This window comes from Apium graveolens, chromosome 6 (genome assembly GCF_009905375.1).
Source record: "Apium graveolens cultivar Ventura chromosome 6, ASM990537v1, whole genome shotgun sequence".
Taxonomy (NCBI): Eukaryota; Viridiplantae; Streptophyta; class Magnoliopsida; order Apiales; family Apiaceae; genus Apium; species Apium graveolens.
The window spans coordinates 171,584,836-171,595,253 of NC_133652.1; the positions used below are offsets into that span (position 1 = coordinate 171,584,836).

Below are 10,418 nucleotides of genomic sequence, written 5' to 3' on the forward strand. Positions count from 1 at the left end.
TAGACACCGAGTATGTTGAGACCCTATATGTCTATAGAATTTGACAATATAAAGGTTTAATGTGCAAGTTATCTATTGTGATTACATAGGGCAAGTAAGATGGTTAAAATTACCTACGAATCATGAATAACAAATACATAAACCTATGCTAGCATGGAAAGTTCTAAACCTCTCTATTCACTGTTGCTTCAATAGAGATTAACACGTTATCTTATAAGTTCGCGACGCTCATAAGACGAATAAGCACAACCAATACCAGGATATCATTCAATCACCACACACTAAGATATCGAAACAAATTAACTATTGAAATCCATAAGTAAATCCCTTAGAATCCCACGATAACGATTAGTTCATAACCGAACTCATTATCACCGTGGGTTCCAATGAAAGCATGGTATGATAAACTAAGTCTTTATAAACTGAATAAATAATCAAAGTACGTAATCAAGAAGAATAGGTTCAACAAACAAGAAAACAAGCATCCAAGATTACAACTCAATCAAAGAATCACAAGTAAAACAAGCTTTCTTCTCCTTTGTTGTATTTGTGCTCCTAGGTCTTCTCTTCGTCTTCTCCTTAGTCTCGGTTATGAAAAACGTCTTTAAGATGTCTTTAAATACCAACCCAAAACAATCCAGAAGTCCAGCAGATCAATATTCTAGTAGCAACAGGATTCTGAAAAGCCGACCTGGCATGACCGCTCTGTGAAGCGGCATGGCCGCCCTGACGAACTGCAAACCGAGCGCAGCCGCTCTGTACTTGGGCGCGGCCGCCCTGTGTCTCTGAAAAAATTTATTTTCTTTTCTTTGTTTTGCTGGTTTCTTCACCCAATCATCTGAGGCTCCTTCCCTACACTCTTCCAAGCATTAAAATATTGTACAACCATTCCTTCTCCCGATTATGCCCTGAAATGCAAAACACTACAAAGACACATCAAATACACAAATAACTTGAGTACAAAACACCAATTTGAGCCTTTACGAAGCGTTCTAAGTAGATATAAATGCCATTTAACCCACTCCAAACTTGAATCGATGCTTGTCCTCAAGCATAACAGACTCAAAAATAAGAAATAAAAATACATGAATGCTACTAACATGAATGCAACAATCCCCTTAGCATAACTAAACCAACTAATGAGCAACAAATATTCGCACAAAGTTCAATCAAATCCCATAAATTAACTCACAAGCCAGAAACGTGTGTGTGTGCAATTTCGTAACATATATACTCTCTCAACTAGATCGATAATCATAACTTACTACTCATCAAGGCAATCACAAGGTTATAAATAGAATAAACGATAAACTCAAAATGACTGACAACACTTCAATCCTATTGGAAATATACAAGGATTCATGCTTTTATTGATAACACGTAACAAACACAAATATGCTTATTTGATCGTGCAATGAGTGAGGTCCACAAAAGACTTATACAATAATACCAATCTAGCGAACGTTAGGTTAGCGGATTTCAGACTATAAAAGCCTTAGGTCACTAGGCACAAAGTGCCCTAAAACTTATTAACTCGAGTATTAAAGAGCCCACTCGTGATCAATTAAGCATAACACATATTTTTTTCTTTTTTCTTTTTTTTACTATTTTTTTCAACAATTTCTGAACGAGTGCGTTTCGTTCCATCTCGCTCAACCCTAGAATACTCATATTAATATGAGCCGGTTACTAGCCATTTGAAATCTAGCCATAACTAGCAATGAAATCCAATATTTTTCTCCAATTTTTAAATATCCATGTTATTTTGCCACTAAGAGAATATCAGAAATTCTAGATATAAACAAGTGATTAAACCTCGACAAACAACAAATCATGATCATGATCTAGTACTCAAGCAACCTATAAGACTTAGTGAAAATTTTCTTATTTCTAGCATGCAAATCAAATCTTTAGAACTTAACATTCCTCTATACGACATCACTACATTCGCATCAACATCACAAATTAATCAGAATAGCAAACTTAAGGGATCATGATATAATGCAAATACAACTATATGCAACATACTAACATGCAAAATAAATAAAAAATATTAAAAAAACTACATGACAAATATGCAACTATATGAACTAAACTATCATGAATATGCATCTATATGGACTCACACAAATGTATTCTTTAACTACCACACCCAAACTTAAAATTTTCACTGTCCTCAGTAAAAGTAATAGTAAGGAATCAAGAAATACCTACTCGGAATCAGGATGGTCATCACCCTCGGTGGGTGGAGTGTCAGGAGGCGGATACACAGAGTTCTCACCAAAAACTAGCCACTGGATGTCAACTCCCGTGGCTCTAAAAGCTGTCCCCAACGCAAGGATAATATCATGTGCAAAACTGCTATGCGACTCGTATATCGCATCTATCCACCTCGTCAAGCGCCTATACTGTGCCGAACCCAAACCAACATTGTCATCCACTTCCCGTTGTTGCTGCTGCTGCGAAGAACCGGCCTCACCCACCTGATGTCTCCATGCAGCTCTGCTAGCCTGAGTCATACCACCAGCACATGTCTGATCGGCTGGATGGCCACCCGGAAAATGGTCATAGGTGTAGCCAAGTCCCTTCTCATCTGGCTTCCCTCCATACCACTCCTGCATGGTCAAAATCGTCGAACCGTTAATAGGGGCACTAGGTCGCTGAAGTTGCTCGTGTGCGGGCCAATGAACTCCAACTGCCACACAAAGCTTCGTCACAATCGACGCATATGGGATGGAACCCGTAGTGCTCCCATGAAGAAATCTCAGAATACCCTGATAAATAATGGAGCCAAGATCCACATAATCACCCTGTAAAATCCCCCACAACAACTTTACACGATCCACGGTAACATCGTGCACATGTGAAGAAGGCTTTCTATTCGCACAGATAAAAGAATTCCATACACGAGAAAACCTGTTCATGCCCGAGGCAGGAAAAGTGGCATACTCGTTTGAACCCTTTTTGAATTTTCAGTGAGTGCTTGGGAGCTTAGCAACAATCAAGTCCAAGTCAAAATCATCCCCGGTCTTAGTCACCAATCCTCTTGGCCCGACTATTTCTCGGGCTGGATAATCACCCGACGAATAGCCTCAACACTGTAATCGACTGTAAACCCCCTCACCACCGTAAATCCAATCTTATCCGCCTTCGTGTTCGCATAGAACTCACAAACAACACTCATGGGCAAATAAGCAGGTGTCACAAAAAGAAACCCAACCCGTCTCCAAAATCATCTCAAGCAGCTTACCATCCTTACCCGATGGCGGAAATCCCCTCTCCTTCGCTATCTGCTTCATCAACAGCCCCGTATACTCCGCTTCAGCTTCCAGAGTAGAAAACCTAGGCCTTGTACCCCCAACACTAGAAGAATTGGTGGTGTTGCTGCTAACTTGAGTCCTTGCTCTCTTTGGTGCCATTGGAATTGAATAAGATGAGAAAAGAGAAGTGTATAAGAGAGATTTAGGTTTGAGAATTGAAAAGTATGGTGGAGATGATTGTGTATAAGTGTATGTATATGTAGAGATTAGAAATAGGTTTAGGAATAATAAGTGGGATATAATTGTGGGATAGTGGGGATAATGGGTTAGATTGGGATAAGGAATTTGGGGTAATGAAGGAGGGAAAATTGATTGGTGTTTTCATTTTTACATTGAATTTTCATTTTTCTGATTTTTTTCTTTTACAAGGGGTTAGCGCGGCCGCCCCGCCAGGCAGCGCGGGCGCGCCGTGTCTCTGGAGTTCCAACGCGGCCGCCCCACTTCCCAATATGGGAGCGCACGACTTCAGTTCTTTTCAACGCGGCCGCCCCGTCAGGTAGCGCGCGTGCCGTGCTTCTGTCAAAAACACCATGTTTTTCTGTTTTTCTGATTTTTTTTCTTTTCTTCTGCTTTTTCTTCCTTTTATCTTCTACTTTCTACTAATGTACAACAAGCTTGGGTTGCCTCCCAAGAAGCGCTTGGTTTATGTCGTTAGCTTGACGTAAAATCCCAAGATCAAGTGGACAATAAAACGGCAATAACCACCTCACAGTTTTCCGTATTTCCATAGGAGTGCTTCAGACGCTGTCCATTTACCTTGAATGACTAGCCTGGATCATTCTCAAAAATCTCCACCACTCTATGTGGAAACACAGTTTTGATAACAAACGGCCATGACCATCTCGACTTCAACTTTCCAGATAAAGACGAAGACGAGAGTTGAACAAAAGAACTTGTTGCCCCGACACAAATGATTTGAGCACTAGACCCATATCATGCCACCTCTTGAATTTCTCCTTATACAATTTTTTATTCTTATATGCTTGAAGTCGAACTCATCGAGTTCATTTAATTGAAGCATCCTTTTCTTACCAGCTGCATCCATACCAAGGTTCAATTTCTTCAAAGCCCAATATGCCTTATACTCTAACTCTACAGGAAAATGACATCCTTTACCATAAACCAGCTGAAACGGAGACATGCCTAGAGGAGTCTTATATGCTGTTCGATAAACCCAAACAGCTTCATCCAGCTTCAAAGACCAATCATTTCTTGATGGACATACAACTTTCTCCAGAATACGTTTGATCTCCTTGTTAGACACCTCAGCTTGACCATTAGTCTGAGGATGGTAGGCTGTAGCAATGCGATGATTCACATCATATCTTTGCATCATAGCAGTGAACTTGCGATTGCAGCTATGCGATCCTTTGTCACTGATTATGACTCTTGGAGTCCCAAATCTTGTGAATATCTGCTTGTGAAGAAAATTGAGCACTACCTTCGCATCATTCGTCGGCAAAGCCTTAACTTCCACCCATTTCGAGACATAATCAACCGCCAGCAAGATATACTGATTATTGCTAGATGAGATAAATGGCCCCATGAATTCAACCCCCCAAACATCGAAGACCTCAACCTCGAGAAGCACATTAAGAGGCATCTCATCCCTCTTGAATATATTACCAAAATGAACTGATGCGCATCTTTAAACAATATAGGCCAGAAGAATCTTGCCTAAAGAATATGATCTACTGTCTTTTCTCCACCATAGTGGCCTCCATAAATAGCCGAATGACAGTCTCGCAAGATACTCTTCTTTAAGCTCTCTAAAGTAACTGGACACTTATCATCAAACTTGAAAGGGACACCTTTCTCCAATAAATTGCACAATGGTTTAGAGATTTTAGAGAAGTCCTTAATGAAGCGCCGATAGAAACCCGGATGACCAAGGAAATTGCGGATCCCCTTAATAGAGATTGGTGGAGGAAGGTTTTCAATGACCCTCACCTTGACTTTGTCCACCTCAAGACCTTTACTAGAGACCTTTTGCCCAAGAATGATATCGTGTTGTATCATAAAGTGACATTTCTCCCAATTGAGAACCAGATTAGTCTCAACACACCTTTAAAAACTGCGCCAAGATTTTGCAAGCACTCGTCGGAAGAATCTCCGAACACAGAAAAATCATCCATGAACACCTCCACATTCTGACCAATCATATCAGAGAAAATGACCATCATACATCTCCGAAATGTGGCAAGTACCAAACAGATAAGTGAAGGTAGTCTTTTCCTGATCTTCTGGAGCAATGCAAATCTAATTATAAAAGGAAGAGGGAAGTGATCCTTCCTCGTGGCCTTGTTCAGCTTCTTGTAATACATGCAAACTTTCCACCGCGTGACTGTTCGAGTAGGAATAAGCTCATTCTTCTCATTAGCAACCACAGTGATATCTCCTTTCTTCGGCACACACTGAACTGGGCTCACCCAAGAACTATCAGAAATAGGATAGATGATCCCTATATCTAGCCACTTGAGAATTTCCTTCTTCATGACCTCTTTCATGATCAGATTTAGCCTTCTTTGTTGCTCAACAGTCGGATTACTTCCTATCTCTAGCAGAATTTTTTGCATGCAATAAAAAGGGCGGATTTCCTTGATATCTGCTATAGTCCATCCAATTGTCGATTTGAACTCTCTCAGAATTCTCAAGAGTTTTTCCTCATCACTACCTGAAAGGTCAGATGCAATAATAACAGGCAAAGTAGATGCATCACCTAAAAATGCATACCTCAAGTGTTCAGACAAAGGTTTAAGCTCGAGAGTAGGAGCTTCCTCAAAAGATGGATTAAGACGCTTTGGAGACTTTTTCAGCTCTTCCAATCTAAGAGATTTAAAAGGCATATCTAGCGTTCGCTTCCAAGGAGAAGCATTCAAATACTGTAACTGCTCATCACCTTCATCATCTTCACTATCTGAATTTCCCATCAAGGCCTTCTCTAAAGCATGAGACCTTAGCATTTGATCAAGTTCTGAAGTAATCACAAAATCGATTAATTCCACTTTTAAGAACTCCTCTTTATCAGTAGGGAATTTCATGGCATTGAAAACATTAAACGTCACATTCTGATCCAGTACTCGCATAGTGAGCTCACCCTTCTACACATCAATCAAGGTTCGGCCAGTAGCCAAAAATGGTATTCCCAAGATTATGGGAATCTTTTTATTCTCCTCGAAATCAAGAATTACAAAGTCAGTAGGAAAGATGAGTTTGTCCACCTTGACCAAGACATCCTCCATAATGCCTCGTGGATATATGATAGAACGATCGGTCAATTACAAGGACATATATGTAGGCTTTGGATCAGGTAAATCCAACTTCTTGAAGACAGACAAAGGCATCAGATTGATGCTAGCTCCCAAATCACATAAACACTTTTCGAACGATATGTTTCCGATGGTACAAGAAATAGTGAAGCTTCCAGGATCTTTAAGCTTCAAAGGTAGCTTTTGTTGCAGCACAACACTGCATTCCTCCGTAAGAGCAACGATCTCTAAGTCATCGAGCTTTACTTTTTGAGAGAGAATACCTTTCATAAACTTCGCATAGCTAGGAATTTGTTAAAGAGCTTCAGCGAAAGATATGTTGATATGAAGTTTCTTGAACACCTCTAGAAGCTTAGCAAATTGCTTATCAAACTTTTGCTTCCGCAGCCTCTTAAGAAAAGGAGGTGGAGGGTATACCTGTTTCTCCCATGTATTACCCTCGGGAGGAGTGTATTCCGTAGTTTTCTTCCTTGGTTCCACTTCTGCTGCCTTCTGCACATCTTCTTCAGCCACAACTTCAAATTCTGGAACTTGAGATTTTTCGGGACTTGCAACCTTCCCAGACCTCAATGTAATTGCCTTAACCTGCTCTTTTGCTTCCTTCTTGCCTGAAACTTCTATGTCACTAGGGAGTGTACCAAGTTGTCGATTCAGCAAGGCATTGGCAATCTGCGCAATTTGATTCTCTAAGGTCTTAATAGAAACCTCTTGGCTCCTGCACATGAGCCTCAACTCCTCTAATTCATATTTTTCATTAGATTGTTGTTGTTGGAGTTGTTGTCTTGGTGCATATTACGGTTGCTGAAAACCAGGAGGGTTGTATTTCTTTGCTGCATACTGCTGATAAGGCTGTTGCACCGCATTCTGATTGTTGCTCCAGCTAAAGTTAGGATGATTGCGGTTGTTGGGATGATAGGTGGCTGGAACTGGTTGTTGCGACCTCTGAAAGGTGCTCACGAACTGAGCTGATTCATTAGAAATAGCATACTGCTTCGTCTCATACGCACCAACACAAAGCTAACAAACACTAGTGATCTGATTAACTCAATAATTAGCCAAAGAATCCACCTTCATCGTTAAAGCCTTAAGCTGAGAAACTATAGCAGTAGTTGCATCCACCTCCAGAATCCTCCTACCTTGCCTTGAGGTAGTCTCTGAGAGGGGTTCTGGTATTCCTTAGCAGCCATCAGTTCAATCAACTCATAAGTTTCATCGTAGCTCTTAGCCCATAAGGCTACACCTGATGCTGCATCAAGCATGGGTCTAGACTGTGCTCCCAAGCCATTATAAAAGCAATTGATAATTATTCAATCAGGAATACCATGATGAGGACACTTCCTAAGCATCTCCTTGTAGCGATCCCAAGCCTCACACAACGATTCTCCAGATTGATGCACAAATTGAGTAAGAGCATTCCTGATTGCAGTTGTCTTCGCCATAGGGAAGAATTTAGTTAGAAAATTTTGAGCAAGATCTTCCCATTTTATGATAGAACCTGCTGGTAGAGAATGCAACCAGCTCTTAGCTTTATCCCTCATAGAGAACAGGAAAAACCTTAGCTTTCTAGCATCTTCAGAAACTCCATTAAACTTGAAAGTGTTGCAAATCTCGATGAAATCTCTGATGTGCAAGTTGGAATTTTCTATAGGAGAACCCCCAAACTGAACTGAATTATGTATCATCTGAATCGTGCTAGCCTTGATTTCAAAAGTGTTAGTCGTGATGGCTGGTCTGACAATGCTAGACTGAATATCATCGATCTTCGGTTGAGAGTAATCCATCAAAGCCTTCGGATTCGCTGTTGGTTCTCCCATTACAATAATCACTTCTTCCTCCGCTTTATCCAGTGTTCTCTTGCGAGATCGAGAACACGTTAGCATAAACGTTCTCTAGAGTACCTGAAACACAAACAAGCAATAAGTAAGTAAAATATCCGAGTCAGTGAACTTTAACGACCACTGATGACAAGCACATAAACTAAAAATTAACACCGAGTCCCCGACAACGGCGCCAAAAACTTGTTAGGATGAGAACACGCGCTAATATTCACGCAAGTGTACGAGTTCACAAGTATTATAGAATTCTTTCTAGTTCGTTACCACAGAGACTGGTTTAGGTTGACTTCAATCTATGCACTTATGCAACAATGATATGGTTATTATCCAATGATAAGACAAATAATAAATTGGTTTTAATTAACTAAGAGATTATACTAAATAACATTAACTAAGAGAATTGAGGTTGACTTACTTATATGAGACAAACATGGGATTCTAACTTCATTACTACTTCATTCAAAGTCCTTGTTCTTAACCTTAGCATACAATGGTGATGAAAACTAATCAGATAACACGAAACTAGTAAATGCAAACTTTCATTGTACGAATACCCTACTAACAGACATCCACAAAAGAGATAGAGGTTGAATAGACACCAATTATATTGAGACCCTATATGTTTATTGAATTTGACAACATAACGGTTTAATGTGCAAGTTATCTGTAATAACCCCAAAATTTTAAACTTTTTGTAACCCTTATGAATAGTGTTTTTGCTGATTATGCTGAATAAGAAAACTTTTCATGCCACACTATGTACGGGTTCTTTTATTGTTATTCGGAGGTCTTATTAGTACTCTATATGATATATAAGTGTATGTAAAGATCGACATAATCCAAATTCGAACACTTTGATTTTTCCCGAAAATCCATAGATACCGAAATAATTGAGTATAAGGTAACAGGATAAAAAGAATTTAAATTCAAGGATTATAAGAGAGGATCATAAAAGGAATATAATGTATTGCAAAAGGTTAAGGAAACCCAAGTAATAAGATCCCAGGTATGATCCCTCAAACGATAAACGAAAACGAAAGTTAAGTGAACCGTATAACAGATCAGCGGTCATTAGCCAAGTAATTAGGAACTAATCAAAGAGGTTAGTGAGGATGATGTCATCAAACCAATAAGAAGAGGACAAGCATGGGAAGATGACATAAGATGGATGACCTAAGCATGACCAAAAGGGAAGGAAGTGTGGTTGATTTCAAGCCACACAAAAATCACCATAGTTAAAAGGTAAATAATTAAAACAAAAGCAAAAACAACCAACCAACAAATCATATCACCAAAAACACAAGTTGACTTCCCATTTCAAGCAACAAAGCTCTCGGCCCTTTTCCATTTTCAAGAAGAAAAAATCCAAAATGCAAGTTCCAAGCTTCATTAATTAGTGAGATAATTATCTAAGGTTCCTTGTGCAAAGATATAGATATCCTATAAGTTTAAGCTTCAAATTCCTTCACAATCTCTTCCTAAAATTCATGGAAGAAGAGGGTGAATAGTGTTTTTCAAGAACTTAAAATTTTGTTCTTGAGTTTTTGTTTTGATTAAGCTTTGGTAAGGACTTTCAAGGGTGATTCCAAGCTCCTTAGTTACTTTTACTCACCAAGGAAGGTATAATCTCATACCCTAGCCTAATTTTTTATATTTAGAGTTTTTTGTGTTTGGTATGGTTCATGAGAAGCTTGATTATTGTGTATTTAGAGATGTGTTGGTTTTGTGATGTGTTTGGAGTTGTAAATCTTGTTGATTAGTTAAAGAACTTAAGTAAGCTTTTAGTTCATGTTGGGAAGTAGCATAAATTTGGAAATATTGAGTTGTTGGGGCTGTTGTAGCATTGTATGTATGCAGTTTGGTTGTATGGTTGAATTGTGGTTGATTGGTGGTTGATTTGGAGTAGGATAAAAATTGGTAATCGCGTAAATATAGCCGTCGTAATATTCGATTTACTTTAGACTATTTTGTTCTTAACATCAGGACCCGAGAAC

At 39.2% G+C, this 10,418-nt stretch overlaps 1 non-coding gene across 1 annotated transcript; it reads left to right on the forward strand.

Moving 5' to 3' along the window:
- The first annotated feature begins 7,906 nt into the window (after window positions 1–7,906).
- Window positions 7,907–8,013, forward strand: LOC141670034 (small nucleolar RNA R71). Its single transcript, XR_012554285.1, has one exon. It is a non-coding gene; the product is annotated as a small nucleolar RNA R71 (small nucleolar RNA).
- The last annotated feature ends 2,405 nt before the right edge of the window (window positions 8,014–10,418 follow it).